The 20,018-nt window shown below is 40.5% G+C and overlaps 1 non-coding gene and 1 pseudogene across 1 annotated transcript; one reads left to right on the top strand and one right to left on the bottom strand.

Moving 5' to 3' along the window:
* The window catches only part of LOC150040760 (uncharacterized), an 82,698-nt pseudogene extending 65,420 nt beyond the window's left edge, over window positions 1-17,278 (top strand).
* Window positions 11,468-11,769, bottom strand: LOC150040762 (Nuclear RNase P). Its single transcript, XR_016533922.1, has one exon.
* Window positions 17,279-20,018: the final 2,740 nt, after the last annotated feature.

Raw genomic sequence — 20,018 nt, forward strand, 5'->3', positions numbered from 1 at the left:
TGAATTCTGGGCCTGGGAGTGGTCCCTGAGCTTTTGAGTTCACAGACAACAATCTACAACTTGAACACAGCAGCACTTCCCGCTAGCTGGTAGGTAACTAGACATAAGAGGCTCATGGTTTTTTGTGCCCAGGCTGGCTTTGAACCACAATCCTCAGGTCTCAGCCTCCTGAGTACCTAGAATTACAGATGTGAACCACTGGCGCCAGGCTCCAGTTGTCTTTCTTAGGTTGCTCTCTTTTATTTATTATCACCACTTAGATGTAATGTCTGAGTCCTCATTGTGCTTGCTATCTCAGTCACATTGCACACTTAGACTTCACCCATGCTTCCAGTCTGGCGTTTGTCTTTTAATACAGCTCTAAACGGAAACTTCTTGAAGTTTTCTGTCTAGATTGTTTGTGCAGAATTTAATCTTCTTAGTAGAAGTATCCCAGCATTGGTTAAAGTTTCCTGTTTGTGTTGTGGTTGTTTCTGTTCTTTACTTCATGCTGCATATATCCTTTTAGGCATGGGATTTACCTGTGTGTTGACATCCTTAGTTAATGATTCATTCTTGTATTTCTTAGTTTCTGTGTCTGTCTCTATCCTCCTCCTTATGTGTCTCTATATTCATATATTTCTTATTTACAGTATTGTTTTGTTTTAATTACGCAGCGGTGGTGTTTCTCCCTGCAACAGACAAAGCAGGAAACCACTGGTGTGTTGTCATTGCCTCCCAGTACCTGGATTCCACATAGAAGCCAATAGTGAGGACTCACTGAAATGGCTTGTGGTGAGTCCTTCTCAATTCTCCTTAAGGTCTGGGCTGATGTTTGAGCTCCAAAATATTTTCTATTTTTCCCCCAGTCCTGGAGCTTCTACTAAGGGACTGGGCACTGTTCTTGGACACATTTTCCTCATGGCTAGAGATCTATCACTTGAGCCACAGCAACACTCCCTGCTTTTTCTGGGGAGGTAGTCCTGAGGAATCGAACCATAGCTTTGTGCAAGCAGTCTACCACTAGACAATGCTTCCAGCCCCAGGACATTCTTTACTTGGTTTCTAATTCTGTTTTTCTTTCCAACTTAATTTCCATGGGTTGTACTTCTATATCTACATTTGCACAGAAGTTACATGTATGTATACCTCTGTGGCTCATTGTTATTTCAAATTATTCTTTTTTTCCAGTCCGGGGCTTGAAGTAAGGGCCAAAGCATTGTTCTTGGACACTTTCTTTCTTTCTTTTCTTTTCTTTTTTTTTTTGCTCAAGGGTAGAGCTCTGGCACTTGAGCAACAACACCACTTCCAGCTTTTTCTGTGTATATGGTACTGAGGAATCAAACCCAGGTATTTCTGCATGCTAGTTAAGCACTCTAACACTAGGCTATGATTCTGGCCCCTCAAATTATTTCTTAGTTGCCTATTTGTCCCAAAAGTCTTCAAGCATCCTTCCAGCCTGTCTTTTCCTCTTGTTTGATTGTTGGTGTCTGGTGTAGTTTTTCATCCAGTTTGCATCAACTCATCTCACCATCCTCAGGGATTAATTTTCAATATGATTTCTTGGAATTGTTCTATTTGCATCCTTATCTTCAGTTTTATATGACTGAATGTTGACATGACTGTATTAGTGACTAATATACAAGAAGTTTGTTTTGGGAACTAGTGTATTGTGATGTAGGTCAGGTGTGTTCTGAATTGTCCAGCCTCCACACTACACCTGACTCCCAGTACATGTGGGAGTCTGTTTCTTGCCCACTGAAGAGGATTTCAAGAAACACTATTCCTTTTTTTTCATTTTGGGTCTTTACTGTGATCTTCATTAGATGATTTTCTTGGTTTGTCAATCTGGTATTCCAGATATGAAGCAGGAAGGCTTGAAACAGCTTGGATTTTACTTGGTGCCAATCTGTTTTGTCTGGTGCAGCTTTTTTGAAAGTAGTTTGTTTTGTAATTCTTCACAGAAGAGGGATGTACCTAACGCATATAGAGTTTCTTTCTTTTATTTTTCTAATAAGTCATGGAGTCTGTTGTCACTGCCTCTGAACACCTGGATGCCACCTAGAGGCCACTAGTGTGGACTCACTGAAGTGGTTTGAGGTGAGTCCTTCTCTATTCTCCTTTTGGGTCTGTGCTGAGAAGTGACTGTTTTTACTTGATTGCTAATTCATGTTTTTGTTTCCATATTAATTTCTGTAGTTTGTACTTAGACATTTACATACGTACCAACTATTCCTGTATTTATTTCTCTGTGGCTTACTGCTTCTTTCACTGAGAGCCTCAGTTACCAATTTATCCCTGGAAGATTTGAAGCATCCCTCGAGCCTGCCTTTTTGTAAATATTTGATCATTTGAAACTAGTATAGTTTTTCAGCCAGTTTGCATCTCCTTATCCTCAGGAACTGATTTCACTATAATTTCTTGGAATCGTTGGGTTTGCATCCTTTGGACATGTTTGTTTTGTGAGACAGGATGTGGTGAACTCAGCCAATGTGTCCTGAATTGTCCATCCTCTCCACTTTTCTAGTTTCCTGCACATGTGCACTTCTGTTTCTCACCCACTGAAGAGGATTTTGGTACACTGTATTCTTTTCTCCTTTTTGATCTTCGGTTTCATGTCATTTGATGATATCCTTGGTTTGCTTGCTCACTCATCCTGTGGTTCTGGATAAATGTATGTATTTCAAATATGTATGTATGCATGCATAAATTGTTTTATGAGTATGATACTTCCTGTATCACCCAGCAAGGCTTGAAGTCTTATTGCAGCCTGGTTTTTTCTTCCCTTTTTTGGGGTCTTAGTTTTGATTTATTAATTTACAAGTCAGGACACTACTGTGGAACTGAGGCTGCCATAGCATTTTGAATGTTGTTCAGGATCGCCTGAACCTGTTACTTTTCTCTGTTCCTGGGGCTTGAACTCAGGGCCTGAGCACTGTCCTTGAGATTTCTTAAGGCTTGTCCTCTACCTGGGCCAAAACACCACTTCTGCCTTTTTCTGTGCATGTGGTACCAAGGAATCAAACCCAGGACTTCATGCATGCTCGGCAAGCACTGTACTGCTAGCCCATACTGCAGGCCCCAGCCTAGAGTTTCATTTTCTTCTCCACTCTCCTCTCCTCTTCTCTCCTCTCCTCTCCTCTTCTCTTCTCTTCTCTTCTTTTTTCTTTTTCTAATCTGGAGCTTGATGGCTCATGGGCCTGGGCACTGTTCTTGAACACATTTTGCTGAAAGATATTGCTCTGCCATTGATCCAGAGGGCCACGTTCAGCTTTTTCTATGTATGTCATTATCGAGGAATTGAACCTAGGGCTTCATACATCCTAGGCAAGCACTCTATCAGTAGTTCACACTCTCAGCCCTCAGCCTGGTGTTCTCTTAGTGTTCAATTAGTGGGATCCCGCGCGGTTTTGTACCCAGGAAATTCACTAAATATACCCTTCTCCATAGGAGCACTCTTACATCCTTCATACCTGTTTAAAAAAAGTATTTCATGGGGCCATGAGTTTGGTCTAGTGGTTGCTTGAGTGCCTGCCTTGAATCCAGAAAGTTCTAGATTCAATTCCTCAGTTGCACATACATAGAAAATGCCAGAAGTGGTGCTGTGGCTCAAGTGGTAGAGTTCTAGCCTTATGAAAGCCCAAGGACAATGCTCAGGTCCTGAGGTGAAGCCCCAGGAAAAATGTATTTAATTTTTCAGGGCTTTTTGTTTTGTGTCTGGCTGTTCTACGGCCAGCAATGTCCTGACCTCTGCAGTCTCCACATCTACCACATTTAGTATCTGCATCTCCCCTTCCTGTTTCACAGTTGTCTTTTTATATTTCTTTTTCTTATTTATTATCACAAGTTGGATGGAATCTCTGGGTCCTCATTGCACTTGCTATCGCAGTCCCTTTGCATACCTAGACTTGACCCGTGCTTCCAGACTGGCAATAGGTTTCCAGAGGGAATCGCCTGGAATTTTGTGCCATGGATCATTGTGCTATATTTCCTCTTCTTTGTAGAAGGATCACACGGTGGGTAAAGTTTCCTGTTTGTGTTGTAGTTATTTCAATTATATTCTTCATCCTGTGTGTATCTTTTCTGTTGTTGTGGGATTGACCAACACACGTGTTGGCATCCATAGTTAGGGATTCATTTTTATATTCCCCAATTTCTATGCCTGTATCATCGATCAGACTTTCCCCTGTGTGTATGTACAAAGGTCTGTCTGTCTGTGTTAATGAATTTCTTATTGACATGTTTTGTCTTTCTTTTCTAAGCCAAGGCAACCCAGTTAACAATAGTCAGATCAGGAAACCTCCAGCCTGTTGTCACTGCCTCCCAAGTACTCGAAGCCACCAAGAGGTCACTAGTATGGACTAACTGAACTGGTTTGCGGTGATTCCTTCTCAATTCTCCTTTAGGGTCTGTGCTGGGATGTGAACTCCTGAACCAACTTTCCGTCCACAAATCTCCCTTCCTCAGGAACTGAGTTTCAATAATATTTCTTGCAGTTGTTTCAATTTATTCTTTACCTACATTTTTACAGCCATTCTTGTTTTATTTACTTTTTGAGATATCAAATTTCTGGAGGTTTATTAGGGGAGGGCTCATTTAGGACAGGTATAAATATTAGTACTGCATTGTGGTTTACATTGTTATGGAATCATGATTATTTCTAAATAAATATAAATGAAAGACATTTGTATAATGATTCCTGGCTTTTAGGACAATGGTAAATTTGAATTGATTCTTTCTTTTGGAAGACTTATAACTTAGGGAGAAATTAAGGTTAGGGGTGATATTTTCCTAAAAGTATTGCACTCTAGATTTTACCTGTGCATCTCTCACCCTTCTGCATAGAAGTGTATAGTTATTATAAAAATTTACAGCAAACTTTTAAGTAAATTCTGTGTACTTTTAAAGATCTAGTGTTTTGAAGAGAAATTAGAGAATTCCTCAAAGCCTGTGAATGCTTGTGTAGCATGTGTTAGGGTCTGAGTTCCAGCCCCAGACCTGCAAGAAAAGCACAAGGAAAGACCTTGATGTGGCTGTAACAATCTGTGCTTCTGGAGCTGGGAATGTGTCACAGTCTTTTCTTTCTTTTTTTAGACCTTGGTGTAGCATGTAATAACTTCTTTTCTTTCTTTTTTTAAGTTTATTTATTTATTTATATTTTTAAATATTTTTTATTGTAGTTAATAGAAGGGTTACATGATATTTGCCAGATAGAAAGTGCATTAATTCACATACATTGATACCCTTTCACATGTCTCGGTCCCCATTACCTTCCCCCCACCCCCCATCTTGGTTTTCCCCCTTCCCTATCCAATTTCAAATAACCAAATACAAATATATCCAATATATCAAATAACAAAGTGAAATACTGTAACAATATGATATAACCAAGGGACAGCAAAAGAGATGAGAGATAACATAGTACATTAAGGACAACAATCATTCATTATATGGCTTTTGTTTCAACATCCTGGAGGTCCTTTCAATAAGCTTCATACTATATGGCCTTATGAATCAAGGTTTTGCTCTATTGCAAATCTCTGCTAGGAGAGCCCAAGGTTTCTACTGATTATGACAAATGAGGGAAACCATTGAGCCTAAGTTCCTTTGAGTCTGGATTACTTCACTTAATATGATTTTGCAGATATTTTTATTGTAATTAATAGAAGGGTTACATGTCTTGGTCCCCATGTCACAGTCTTTTATATTCTTTTTTTATTTTTATTTTATTCTTATTTTTATTTTGATTTTAGCATCTTATATAGTGATCCACTGCTACGAAAATCCTAGACAAGTACTCGTTATTGCAAATGATGGCCACATTTGAGTCTATGATTCTTTAACTCTGGCTTACTTCTTATGACTTCTCCAAGTCTTTCCATTTGTTTACAAATGGAGCAGTGTCATTCTTTCTGATGACAGCATAGTGTTTTGTACCACATTTTCTTGATCCATTCATCTACTGAGGTAGATCTAGGATGGTTGCATATGTTAGTTATGCTAAAGAATGCTGCAGTGAACATGGTTGTTCTGGTAGCTTTAACGTGACCTTGTTTATAGGCATTTGGGTAAATGCCCAACGTGGGATTGCTGGCTCATAGGGCATATCTATGTTGAGTCCTTTGAGGAACCTACATACTGCTTTCCAGAGTGGTTAAAGAAGTTTACACTTCCTTTATCATTGTAGTAGCCTTCCCTTCTGTCCTCATCCCTGCCAGCATCTGTTGCTGTTAGATTTCTTGATAAGGGTCTTTCTAAGTGGGGTTAGGTAGAATCTCAAAGTTGTTTTGATTCACATTTCTTATATGACAAGAAATGTTGAGCATTGCTTCATGTGTCTATTTGCTATTCCTTTTTTCCTCTTTAGATAAGTCTGTCTTTAAGTCTTTAGGACATTTCTATTGTGTCTTTGAGGGTTTGTTTTGGGGGGATATAGTCTTTTGAATTCTAAGCATATTTGAGATAAGAGGCCCATGTCTGTTGCATCATTAGTGAAGGTATTCTCCCAGTCTGTGTCCTGTGTATTTATGTTCTATTTATGTACTTTGCAATGCAGAAGCTCTGAAGTTTAATGCAGTTATATTTGTCCAACTTTTGTTTGATTTGTTGTGTTTCTGGGTCTTTATTAAGAACATTTCCATATGTGCGAAGGAGCCCCAGTGCTTCTTCTATGTTTTCCAGGAATATTTTCAGGATACCTGTTTTACCTTGAGGTCTTTGATCCATTTGAAATTGATTCTGATGGAAGGTGATATATGAAGATCTACTATTAGATTTCTACATGTATTTCTCCAATTCTGCAAAGAACATTTATGAATTAGGTTGTCTTTTCCATTTTATTTCTTACCTACTATTTTATATGACTGATTATTTCATGATGTAACGGGGGACTGATAGACATTTTATTTGTATTGTGAGACAGTATATTGAGAGGTGGGCCATGAGTGTCTTGAACTGTCTGGCCTTCACTCCTGCCTCCCATTACCTGGATCATACATGTGGGCCTCCCTTTCTTAGAAACTGAAGAGCATGTTGGTAAATGGTATTTATTTTCTGGTTTTGGTCTTCACTTTGATTTTCACTAGATGGTTTCCTTTTCCTTTTTTGGCTTGCTCACTCATCCCGTGGTTTTTGAATAAACATTTGTACTTTTATAGATGCATGTATGCATGCATACATGAATCTTTTCATTGCCTCTTTTTTTCCATTTTGCCCTGTCCTGGCTTGAACTCAGGGCCTGAGCATACTGTCCTTGTGCTTTCTTAAGCTACAGCTGTACCTTTATAGCCACAGTGGCTTTTTCTGTGTATGTGGTATCAAGGAATTAAACCCAGATATTTGTGCATGGTAGGCAAGCACTCTACCTCTAGGCCAAATCTTGGCCCTTAGTGGTAGCTGTTTTTTTTGTTGTTGTCCTCTTTTGGTCTCACTGTATATGTGTGTCATGACTCCTGTTTACTTTGCCATGTCTCCCTGAGTTTTAAATCAAACACCCATATATCAGGAGACCCTACACTGTTTATCTCTCTGATGTTGGCTTCACTCACTCAATATGACCTGTTCTTGTTCCATGCATTTCTCTGCAAATACTGTTATTGTATCCTTTTTGATGGCTGGGTAAGATTCTTTTGTATATAGCCACATTTTTTGGATCCATTCATCTGTAGTGGTACTCTCTGGGTTATTTTGTTCTCTTGGCTATTGCATACAGTCTAGCATTGCATAGGATAGTGCATGCATATGTACATCATTACTTATGGAGTTTGTTTGGTTTTGTAAGTCTGGCTATTCTCCAGGAGACCAGCGATGTGCTGACCTCTGCAGCCTCCCATATCTCCCCCTTGCAATGTCTAGATCACACATGGAGACTCACCTTTCTGTCTCACAGTTCTCCTTTATACCATGTTTTTTCTTTTGGTATATTTCCAATATCTCCATGTAACGTTTGTGACCTCATTGTGATTGCTATCTCATTCTCTTTCTACACCTAGACTTGACCTGTGCTTCCAGGCCTTTTTTTCCTTTAGATATATTTACAGAGGGAATCTACTGAAATTTTCTGCCTAGGGTGATTGTATAGGGTTTTCAGATCTTATTAGCAGGATCCCAGTGTGGGTTAAAGTTTTCTATTTGTGTCATGTTTATTGCTTCTCTTCACTTTATACTGTATGTCTCCATTTAGTTATGAGACTTATCAGTGTGTGGTAACCTCAGTTAATGCTTCATGTTTGTACTGCTTAGTTTCTATGTATGTATCTTTAATCTGCCTTATCCCTTTGTGTGTATGTACATGTGTTTCTGTTTTCATGTGGTTCTTATTCACATATATGTTTTGTCTTTATTTTCTGAGCCAAGGTGATCATTCTTGCAACACTCAGAGCAGGAAAAAAACATCCTCTTGTTATTGCCTCCCAGGACCTGGATCCACTCAATGAAGTGGCTTGTGCTGATTTCTTCTCAATTCTTCTTTTGGGTCCGTGCTGGGATTTGAGCTAAAGGAAATTCTTTACTCAATTGCTATTTGATGCTTTCTTTCCAACTTGATTTCTGTTGTTCTTACTTATACATCTTCCTACGTACCAACTTTTCATGTATCTATTTGTCTGTGGCTCATTGCTTTTTCCAGTTATTTTTTGGTTAGCTGTTTGTCCCTGGAAGTCTTGAAGCAATCTTCCAGCCTGCCTTTTCTACCCTTTTCTGCCTTGTTTGATGTAGCTTCCTGTCCATTTAGTGTCTACACATTTCTCTATCCTTAGGAACAGAGTTTCAATATTATTTCTTGGAATTGCTGCATTTACATCTTTACACACACTCTTACAGTACTTACTGTTTACCTGACCATATGAGTGACTGATGGAAATGTTTGCTGAGTGATAGAGGGTATTTTGAGTTTGGTCAGGTGTTTCCAGAATTGCCCAGCTGCCACACCTACCTCCCTTTACCTGCATCACACATATGGGCCTTGCTATCTTACCCATTGCAGAGATTTTATTATGCCCTATTCACTTTTCCTTTGTTGGTCTTCACTGTGTATTATACTAGATGATTTCTTTTGTTTGTTTGTTCACTCATCCTGTGATGTCTGGATCAAATTATGAGGTTTCATTGATGCATATTTGCTTGCATGAATCTTTCCATCTGTAATTGTGTTATGAATATTGTTCTGCTTATATGGCCCAGAAGGCTTAATGCATTTATGCATACTGGGATGTCCTTAGTGTTTGATGAGTGGTGTCCAGTGTGGTGTTTGTGTCTAGACACATTCACCAATCATACCCTTCTCCACATGGGAATTTCATATGAGCTCTACTCATTCACACACTTTCATCCTTCATATCTTCTTGAATATGCATTTCATTACTTATGGTGTCTATAGGGTTTATTTCTTTAGATTTTTCTAGTTTTGGATTTACCTCATTTGCGTAATGATTTATTTTGGTGTATGTATCATCTAATTCATCCATGAACATGCATGTACATGTGTTATATATACATGTCTGTTTTTTTATTTTTCATTTTTTTATTGTAATTAGTAAAAGGGTTACATGATATTTGCCAGATAGAAGGTGCATTAATTCACATACATTGATACCCTTTCACATGTCTTGGTGCCCATTTCCCTCCCCCCCCACACCCCCCACCCGTCTTGGTTTTCCCCCCTTCCCTATCAAATTTCAAATAACCAAATACAAATAAATTCAATATATCAGATAACAAAGTGAGATACTATAACAATATGAGATAACCAAGGGACAGCAAAGGAGATGAGAGACAACATAGCACATTAAGGACAACAATCATTCATTATGTGGCTTTTGTTTCAATATCCTGGAGGTCCTTTCAATTAGCTTCACATTATATGTGCATGAGACTAGGGTCCCTCCTATGGAACTAACTGAGATGGCTGTAGATAATCATTTCTACTTGATGTGTGATTAGGGAATTGCAGTCCATTTTTGGGCCTAGCAGAATTCAAATTTCGAATTAGTTTTCCTTCTCTAATTAATTTCTTTGGTTTGTACTTTTACATCTACTTATGTACTGGCCTTTCCCTAGTCTGTGTCGCTGTGGCCCATTGTTTCACAGAATTGCTTAGTTACATATTTGTCCCTTGAAATTGTGAAGCATCCTTCTAGCCTTGTTAGTTGTTTGATTGTTGCTCTCTAGTAGAGTTTGTCACCCAGTTTGCATCCACACATCTCCCCTTCTCAGGAACTGAGTTTCAATAGTGTGTCCTGAACTGTCCTCATCCAGACCTGCCTCCCTTTACCTGGATCATACATGTGTGCCTGTGTTTCTTTTTTCATATATTTTATAGTAATAAATTGAAGAATTGCATTATATTCACCAGATAGAAGGTGCATTACTTCACAGACATTGATACGCTTTCTCATGTCTTCGTCCCCATTTCCCTCCCACCACCCCTGCCCCTCATCTTGTTTTCCCTCCTTCCTTATAATATTTGAAATAATCAAATAAACATACACAATATATCAGATAACAAGGCAAAATACTGTAACAATATGAAATAACGAAGGGACAGCAAAAGAGATGAGAGATAACATAGTACATTAAGGACAACAATCACTCATTATATGGCTTTTCTTTCTATATCCTAGAGGTCCTTTCATTTACCGTCATACTATATAGCCTTATGTATCTAGGTGTTGTTCTGTTGTAAATCATTGTTAGCAGAGCCCAAGGTTTCTACTGATTATGACAAATGAGGGAAACCATTGAGCCTATGTTCTTTTGAGTCTGGCTTACTTCACCTAATATGATTTTTTTCTAAGTCTTTCCATTTCTTTAGAAATTGAGCGATTTCGTTCTTTCTGACAGCAGCATAGAATTCCATATAAATACCACATCTTGTTGATCCAATAATCAACTGAGGGGAATCTGGGTTCGTTCTATATCTTTTCTATGGTAAATAGCAATGAACATCGTTGTGCTAGTGGATTTAGTATGTCCTTTCTTCTGGACAAGTGGGTAAATGCCAAGTAGTGGAATTGCTGGTCATAGGGGATCTCTATGTTTAGTCTTTTGAGGAATCGCCATACTGCTTTCTATTGTGGTTGAATGAGTTTACACTCCCACCAACAGTGTCGTAGTGATCCCTCCTGGCTATTCCCCAACAACATCTGTTGTTATTAGTTTTCTTGATATGGTCATTCTCACTGGAGTGAGGTGGGATCTCAAAATTTTTTTGATTTGCATTTCTTTTATGTGGGCCTCCGTTTCTAACTCAATGAAGAGAATATTGTAACATCTATTCATTTTCCCTTTTTGGTCTCACTGGGATATGTACTAGATGATTTCTGATTTCCTTGATTTGCTTGCTGACTCATCCTGTGGTTTTGAGTAAACATATATAATTTTATTGATTTACATATATGTGAATGCATTTTCCAAAAATAGTTTTATGAGTATGACCCAGGAAATCTTGAAGCCTTAACTTATCCTGGTGTTTTCTTAGTGTTCAATTAGTGGTGCCCAATGAATTTTTGTGCCCATACACATTGCTGGGTCATACCCTTCTCCACATGGGCAATGGACATGAGTTCTACTCACTGATACACTGACATCCTTTATACCTGTTTAAAAATCTGTTTCACCTTCCCGGTCTGCCCTTGCACAGAGCCCCGCTCTCTGGAAACTCACCTCCCAGAAAGTCCGGGAGGGACCTCCTAGGTCGGCTGGTGGCCCTAATCTCAGACCTTCCCAAGGGACATGAGACAGAGGGATGCAATGCACTCAGCTCGTGGCCCCACTGATGAGCTTCCTTCCACCCTATTACAATAAAAATATATGAAAAAATAAAAAATAAAAATGTGTTTCATTACGTATGGCTTTATTTAGACTGTGTGAATTTGGTTTGTCACTAGAAGGCCAGCAATGTCTTGATTTCTGCAGCCTTCCACATCTACCAGTTTCTGGATCACACATATGGACACAAATTTCTGTCTCACAGTTGGCTTTTTACGTTATTTTTATTTTTTGTTATCACCACTTGGATGTAATCTTGGAGGCCCCATTGTGGTTGCCATCACAGTCACTTGGCCCATCTATACTTGTCCAGTGCTTCCAGCCAGGATTTTGTCTTAATTTTCTGCCTAGGGTGTTGTGCAGGATTTTCTCTTCCTTGTAGAAAGATCCCAGTGTAGGTCAAAGTTTCCTGTTTGTGCTGTGTTATTCCTGTTCTTTTTGTCATACAAGAAATTATGTCAATCCACTTGATTTGCTTAAATTGTTTGTGGGAAGTATGATATAATCTTGTTTTCGAGAGTGTTCCAAGGGTTGCTGAGAAGAATATATTGTGTCGTTTTGTGGTGGAAAACTCTGTAGATCTGTAGTGCACTTGGGTCATGGTGTCATTTCGTTCCCTCATCTAACTCCATGTGGCTCATGTTTTGTTCCAAAAAGTGTTTGACTTACCTGTTTTTCCTGTGAAGTCTTGAAGCATCCTTCCAGTCTGCCTTTTCTCTTTGTTTGACTGATGGTGTGTAGGATATATTTTTCACCTCATTTACATCTCCCCATCTGCATATACTGAGTTTAATTGCTATTTCTTGGAATTGTCCAATGTGATCCTTACCTACAGTTTCATATGACTGATTGTTTGCAAGACCTTCTGAGTCACTGATGGCTGTGTTGTGTGTTTTGTGAGAGAGGTATTGCTACATCTGGCAACCGTGTTGTGAATGCTCCAGCCTCCTCACTTGCCTCCTATTATATACAACAACCATTTGGGACTCTGTTTCTCATATACTGAAGAGGATTTTGGTAAACCCATTTCATTTCCAATGTTTTGTCTTCCCAGTGATCTCCAAGAGTTGATTATGTTGTATTCCACATGCCTTATCCTGTGATTTCTTGATAAACTTACATATTTTATTGATGTATATATGCATGAATGAATATTTCCATCAGTCGCTGTTTTATGAACATGATACTCCCTATTATGATCCAGAAAGGATGAAGCATTATTGCAGCCTGACTTTTAATTAGTGTTGAATGAGGGGTGTCCAGTGTGTTTTTGTGCGCAGACACATTCACAGATCGACCATTCTACACAAGAGCAATGGATATATGTTCAACTCATTGACACATTTACATAGTTTATACATATTTAAACATGCATTTCATTACTTGTGGTATTTTTAAAAATGTTTTTCCTCTTTCAATTCTACATAAGGCCAGAAATGTCCTGACCTCTACAGCCTGCCACATCTCCCACATTTCAGTATCTGGATCACATATATGGACCCACTTTAATGTCTCACATTTGTCTTTTTAATTGCACATTTTAATTTCTGTTTCCAGTTGAGTGTGTAATGTCTGATGTCTAATTATGCTTGCTATCTCTGTCATTTTGCACATTCAGTGTTCACTTGTGGTTCCATTCTGGCTATTTTGTTGGAATCTCCTGGAATTTTTTGCCCTGGTTGCTTGTGCAGGATTTTCTGGTATAAATAGAAGGCTTCTAGTATGAGGTAAAATTTCCTTCATATTGTATGTGTCCTTTTAGTCATGGGATTTAAATGTGTGTTGGCATCCATAGTTAGTGATTCAGTTTTGTATTTCTTAGTTTGTATGTTTGTTTCATTCATCTGACTTCTCCCTGAATGTGTATTAACATATGTCTCTTTATCCATGTTTTCTATTCACAGGTTTGTTTTGTCTTTCTTGTTTGAGTCAAGGTGACCCTCCCTGACACAGTCAGAGCAGGAAACCCACCAGCATGTTGTCTGTCTCCTAGGACCTGGACGCCATGTAGCGGCCACTAGTGGGGACTCAGTCAACAGGCTTGTGTTGTGTCCTCAGTTCTGCCTTTGGGTCTGCTCTAGGATGTAAGCTCAGAGACATTCTTTACCTGCCTGCTAATGCATATTTTCTTTGCATACATAATTTTTTTGATTCGTATTTATACATCTACAGATGTACATACCTTTCCCTCATCTGTTTCTCTGTAGCTCACTGTTTCTAATTATTTCTAAGTTACCTGTTTGTCCCTGGAATTCTTGAAGCATATCTCCATGTTGCCTTTTCTTATTGTTTGATTATTGTTGTGTAGTGTACTTTTCTACCCTGTTTGCATCCACACATCTCCACATCCTTAGGAGCGGTGTTTCAGTATAATTTCTTGGAATTATTCCATTTGCACCTTAGTTATAGTTTTATATAACTGATTGTTTGCATGACCTTAGCAGTGACTGATGGACATGTTTGTTTTGTGAGACAGCGTATTGTAGCTCAGCCAGCTGTGTCCTCAGCTTTTCAGTCTCCACACCTGCCTCCCATTCCCTGGATCACTCATGTGGGCCTTCTTTTCTCACCCACTGAAGAAGTTTATAGTTACCCTGTTTATTTTTCTTTTTGGTCTATACTGTGATCTCCACTAAATGATATCCTTTGTTGGCTTGCTCACGCATCCTGTGGTTTCTGGTTAAATGTATTTCTTTTCTTTATGTATGTATACATGACTGAATCTTTCCATTGGTAGTTGGTTTATTCATATGGCACTACCTATGTGGCCCATATGGCTTTTGAACCATCATTGCACCCTGGCTTTTCCTTAATGATGGATATGTTGTATCCATTCATTTTTGTGACCAACTGCATTCATGGGTCTTCTTCGTGGGCAATTGACTTGATGTCTACTTATTGACTCACATACATCCTTCATATGCATTTACATATGTTTCTAATTACTTACATTGTATTTTTGCTTAAAATATTAAATGCAGAACAATGTTCTTAAGATAACCTTAGTAAATCTGTTAGGAATCTTTGCAATTATAGCTTACCCATACCCATATATGCTATCTCTGTGTGTTTGTGTGTCTGTGACTGGCTGTATGTCTCTATGTCTGGCTGTGAATCTCTGTGTTTGTCTGTGTATCTTTCTGTCTCTCTGTGTGTCTATCTGGGTGTCTGTATATCTGTGTGTCTGTGTGTGTGTCTGTATGTCCGTGTGTCTGTGTGTCTGTCTGTATGTCTGTGCATGTGTCGGTGTTTGTCTGTGTGTCTTTGTATGTGTGTGTGTCACTACCTGTGTGTCGCTCTTTATCTGTCTCTGCGTATATCTGTGTGTCTGTCTGTGTGCCTGTGTGTCTCTGTGTCTGTCTGTGTGTCTCTATGTCTGGCTGTGTGTCTGTCTGTGTGTGTTTCTGTGTGTATGTGTGTTTGTCTTTATTGGTGCCTTTATGTGACTTTCTCTGTGTCCGTGTGTGTGTGTTTGTGTCTGTCTGTGTGTGTCTGTCTATATGTCTCTCTGTGTGTCTGTTTGTCTGTGTGGGTGACTGTGCAATTGTATTTATAGCTGTGTGTCTGTGTGTCTGTCTCTGTTTATCTGTGTGTCTTTCTGTCTCTGTGTCTAACTGGGTGTCTGTATATCTGTGTGTCTGTATGTGTGTGTATGTGTGTGTCCATCTGTGGGTCTGTTTATGTGTCTGTGTGTCTTTGTGTCTGTGTGTCTATGTGTGTGTCACTCTTTATCTGTCTCTGTGTGTGTGTCTGTCTGTGTGCATGTGTGCCTGTGTGTTTGTGCGTTTGCCTATGTGTATGTGTGTCTCCCTGTATATCTGTTTGCGTGTGTCTGTGTGGGTCCCCGTGTGTGGGTGTCTCTGAATCCGTGTGTGTTTCTGTGTGTTTTGTCTATGTATGTGTGTTAATTTGTGCGTGTCTATCATTGTGAGGGTGTGCCTGTGTGTGTCAGTGTGTCTGGGTGTGAGGGTGTGTCTCTGTGTCTGTGTGTGTCAGTGTGTCTGAGTCTATGTGTGTCTGTGTGCCTGCGTCTCTGTGTGGTCTGTGTGTGTGTATGGTCTTTGTGTCTGTGTGGGTCTATGTGTCTGAGTGTGTCTCTCTGTGTATCTCTGTGTGTGTCTGTTTGCGTGTACGTCTGTGTGCCTGTGTGACTGACTGTGTGTGTGCTTTTGTGTATGTCTGTGTGTCTGTGTGACATTCTGTGTGTGTTTGTGTGTATGTGTGCGTGTCTGTGTGACTTTCTCTTTGTGTCCATGTGTGTGAGTGTGTCTGTCTGTGGGTCTCTGTGGCTCCGTGTCTATATATCTGTGTGGGTGCCTGTGTGACTATGTTTCTAGCTGTGTGTCTGTCTCTGTGTGTGTCTGTGTGTCTGCCTGTGTGTGTCTGTGTGTCTGTGTGTCACTCTATCTGTGTGTCTAGCTTGGTGCTTCTATGTCTATGTGTCTGTGTGTGTGTCTGTATGTCTGTGTGTCCATCTGTGTGTGGGTCTGTCTGTGTGACTGTATATGTGTCTATGTATGTCTGTGTGTGTCTCTGTGTCTGTGTGCCTGTGTGTTTGTCTGTGTGGCTGTGTTTTTGTGTGTCTGTGTTTGTGTCCATGTGTCTGTGTGTGTCTGTGTTTCCATCTGTGTGTCTTTGTGTGTATGTGTCAGTCTGTGTCTGTCTGATTGTGTGTGTCTGTGTGTCTTCCTGTGTGTGTCTCTGTGTGTGTGTATCTATGTATTATGTATGTCTGTGTATATGTGTGTGTGTCTGTTTGTGTCTGTTTGTGTGTCTGTCGTTGTGGTGGTGTGGCTCTGTGTCTGTCTGTGTGTGTGTCTGTGTGCCTGTGTCTGTGTCTGCTCTGTGTATGTGTATGTGTGTCTGTGCGTGTGTCTCTGTGTATCTCTGTGTGTGTCTGTGTGTGTTTGTGTGTCTGTGTCTGGCTGGGTATTACTGTGTTTGACTGTGTGTCTATGTATCTGTGTGTTTCTGTGTGTGTCTGTGTGTGTGTCTTTGTGTGTGTCTGTGTGACTCTCTCTTTGTGTCTGAGTGTGTGTGTTTGTGTGCCTGTCTGTGTCTCTGTGTCTGTGTGTGTCTATGAGTCTCTGTGTGTCTGTATTTCTGTGTGGGTGTCTGTGTGACTGTGTTTGTAGCTGTGTGTCTGTGTGTCTGTCTGTCTGTGTTTCTATCAGGGTGTCTGTATATCTGTGTGTCTCTGTGTCCATCTGTGTATGTGTGTGTGTGTGTGTCTGTGTGTCTATCTGGGTGTCTGTATGTCTGTTTGTGTGTGTGTGTTGTGTCTCTATGTCTTGTGTCTGTGTTTTTGTATATCGGTGTGTCTGTGTGTGTCTATGTCTGTCTGTGTTTCTGTGTGTCCATCTGAGTGTCTGTGTCTATTATGTGCGTCTGTGTGCTTGTATATGTGTGTCTGTCTGTGTGGGTCTGTGTGTCTGTGTGTCCGTCTTTTTTATGTTTCAGTGTGTCTGTGTGTGTGTCTCTGTGTGTGTTTGTGTGAGTGTGTCTGATTGTCTGTATGAGTGTGTCTGTGTGACTGTGTGTCAGTGTGTCTGTCAGTCTGTGTATCGGTGTGTGTGTGTCTGTGGGTCTATCTGTATGTCTTTGTGTTTTGTATGTGTCTCTCTGTGTGTTTGTGTCTGTCTGTGTGTATCTGTGTGTGCATCTGTGTGTCTGTGACTGTGTATTTGTGTGTGTTTCTGTGTCAGTGTGTGTGTTTGTGTGTGTGTGTTGTGTCTGTCTATGTGTCTGTGTGTCTGTGTGTTTGTGAGTGTCTGTGTGTCAGTTTGTCTGTGAGTGTGTTTGTGTGTGTCTGTGTGTGTCTCTCTGTGTGTGTCTGTTTGTGTCACTCTGTGGGTTTATGTGTTTGTGTTTGTCATTGTCTGTGTGTATGTGTGTGTTTGTGTGGGTCTGTGTGGGTCTGTCTGTCTGTGTGTGTGTGTGAGTGATTCTGTGTGTGTGTGTCTGTCTGTGTGTCTTTGTGTCTGTATGTTTCTGTGTGTCTGTCTGTGTCTGTGTATTTGTGTGTGTCTTTGTGTCTGTATGTTTCTGTGTTTGTCTCTGTGTGCCTGTGTGTGTATATGTGTGTATATATGTCTGTGTGTGTCTCTTGGTATCACTGTGTGTGTCGTGTGTTTGTTTGTGTGTATGTCAGTGTTTCTGGTTTAATGTCTGTGTGTCTGTCTGTGTCTGTCTGTGTATCTGTATGAGTGTCTGACTGGGAGTCCTTGTGTCTTTGTGGGTGTCTTTGTGTCTGTCTGTGTCTGTCTGTGTCTCTGTTTGTTTGTGTCTGTGTGTCTGGGTATCCTGTGTTTCTCTGTGTCTGCCTATATGTGTCTGTGTGTCTGTCAGTGTGTGTCTGCGTGTTGCTGTTTCTTTTTGTGTGTCCGTGTCTGCGTGACTGTGTGGGTGTGTGTCTATGTGTCTATCTGGAAGTCTGTGTGTGTGTCTGGGAGTCTGTGTGTTTCTGTGTGTGTGTGTGTGTCTTGTTTCTGTTTTTGTCTGTGTGTCTGTGTGTCTGTCTATGTGTGTGTTTGTGTGAGTCTGTGTGGGTCTGTCTGTGTGTGCCTGTGTGTGTGTGTGTGTGTCTGTGTGTGTGATTCTGTGTGTGTGTGTGTCTGTGTGTCTTTGTGTCTGTGTGTCTGTCTGGGTCTGTGTATTTGTGTGTGTCTTTGTGTCTGTGTGTTTCTGTGTTTGTCTCTGTGTGCCTGTGTGTGTATATGTGTGTAAGTGTGTCTGTGTGTGTCTCTTGGTATCTCTGTGTGTGTCGTGTGTCTGTGTTTGTTTGTGTGTATGTCTGTGTGTGTTTGTGTGTCTGTGCCTGGCTGTGTGTCTCTGTGTGTCACTGTGTCTGACTGTGTGTCCGACTGTGTGTCTGTTTATGTGTGTTTCTGTGTGTGTCTGTGTTTGTCTGTGTGTCAGTGTGTGTGTGCCTCCGTCTATGTCTGTGTGTGTCTATGTGTCTATCTGTGTTTTTTTTTGTGTCTGTGTGTCTGTCTGTGTGTCTGTTTGTCTCTCTAGGTGTCTCTGTGCCTGTCTGCGTGATTGTGCGTCTGTGTGTGTGTCTGTGTATGTGTGTCTGTCTGTATATCTGTTTGTGTGTGTGTGTGTCTGCATGTGTCTCTGTATCTGTGTGTGTGTCTGTGTGTCTTATGTGTGTGTGTCTCTGTGTCTGTCTGTATTTGTATGTCTGTGGATGTGTCTGAGTTTGTGTGTCTGTGCTTGTTTCTATGACTGACTGTGTGTGTGTCTGTGTGTCTGTGTGTGTGTCTTTGTGTCTGTGTGTCTGTCTGGGAGTCTGTTTGTCAGTCTGTGGGTATTTGTGGGTGTTTGGGTATGTGTGTCTGAATGTTTGTGTGTGTGTGTGTCTGCGTTTCTGTATGTCTCTGTGTGTATGTCTGTGTGTATGTCTCTGTCTGTCGGTGTTTGTGGGTGTGTCTGTGTATCTGTGTATGTGTCTGTGTATCTGTGTCTGTGTGTGTCTGAAGGACTGTGTGTGTCTGTGTGTTGTGTCTGTGTGTCTGAGTGTCTGGGTTTTGGTCTGTGTGTGTCTGTCTGGGTGTCTGAGTGTCTGTTTGCCTGTGTGTCTATGTGTTTGTGTCTGTCTTTGTGTGTGTGCATTTGTCTGTGTGTGTGTGTCTGTGTATCTGTGTGTCTCTCTGTGTATGTATCTGTGTATTTGTGTGTGTGTCTGTGTGTGTGTGTCTCTCTCTGTCTGTGTTTGTGACTGTGTGTCTGTGTGTTTGTCTGTTTCTGTGTGTCAGTGCCTCTGTGTTTGGTTGTGTGTGTGTCTGTTTGTCTCTGTGTGTGTCTATTTGTCTCTCTGTATGTTTCTGTGTCTATCTGTGTATCTGTGTTTGTGTGTATCTGTGTGTCTGTCGGTGTATCTGTGTGACTGTGTGTGTGTCTCTGTCTGTCTGTCTGTCTGTCTGTCTGTGTGTCTGTATATCTGTGTGTGTCTGCGTGTCTGTGTCATTGTATTTTTCTGTTTGGTGTCTGTGTGTGTGTGTGTGCCTGTCTGGGAGTCTATATGTCTGTATGTCTATCAATGTGTTTTCTGTGTGTCTGTGTGTTTGTGTGTGTCTCTGTGTGTGTCTGTATGTGTGTCTGTGTGTCTCTGTGTGTGTGCCTCTGTGTGTCTGTGTGTTTGTTTTTGTGCCTGTGTGGGTTTGTGTGTCTGCGTTTGTGTCAGTGTGTCTGTCTGTGTGTCTGTGTTTGTATAAGTGTGTGTGTCTATGTGTCTGTGCGTATGTATCTGTGTATGTGTCTCTGTCACT

The sequence above is a fragment of the Megascapheus bottae genome, chromosome X, assembly GCF_031878675.1.
Source record: "Megascapheus bottae isolate mThoBot1 chromosome X, mThoBot2.hap1, whole genome shotgun sequence".
Taxonomy (NCBI): Eukaryota; Metazoa; Chordata; class Mammalia; order Rodentia; family Geomyidae; genus Megascapheus; species Megascapheus bottae.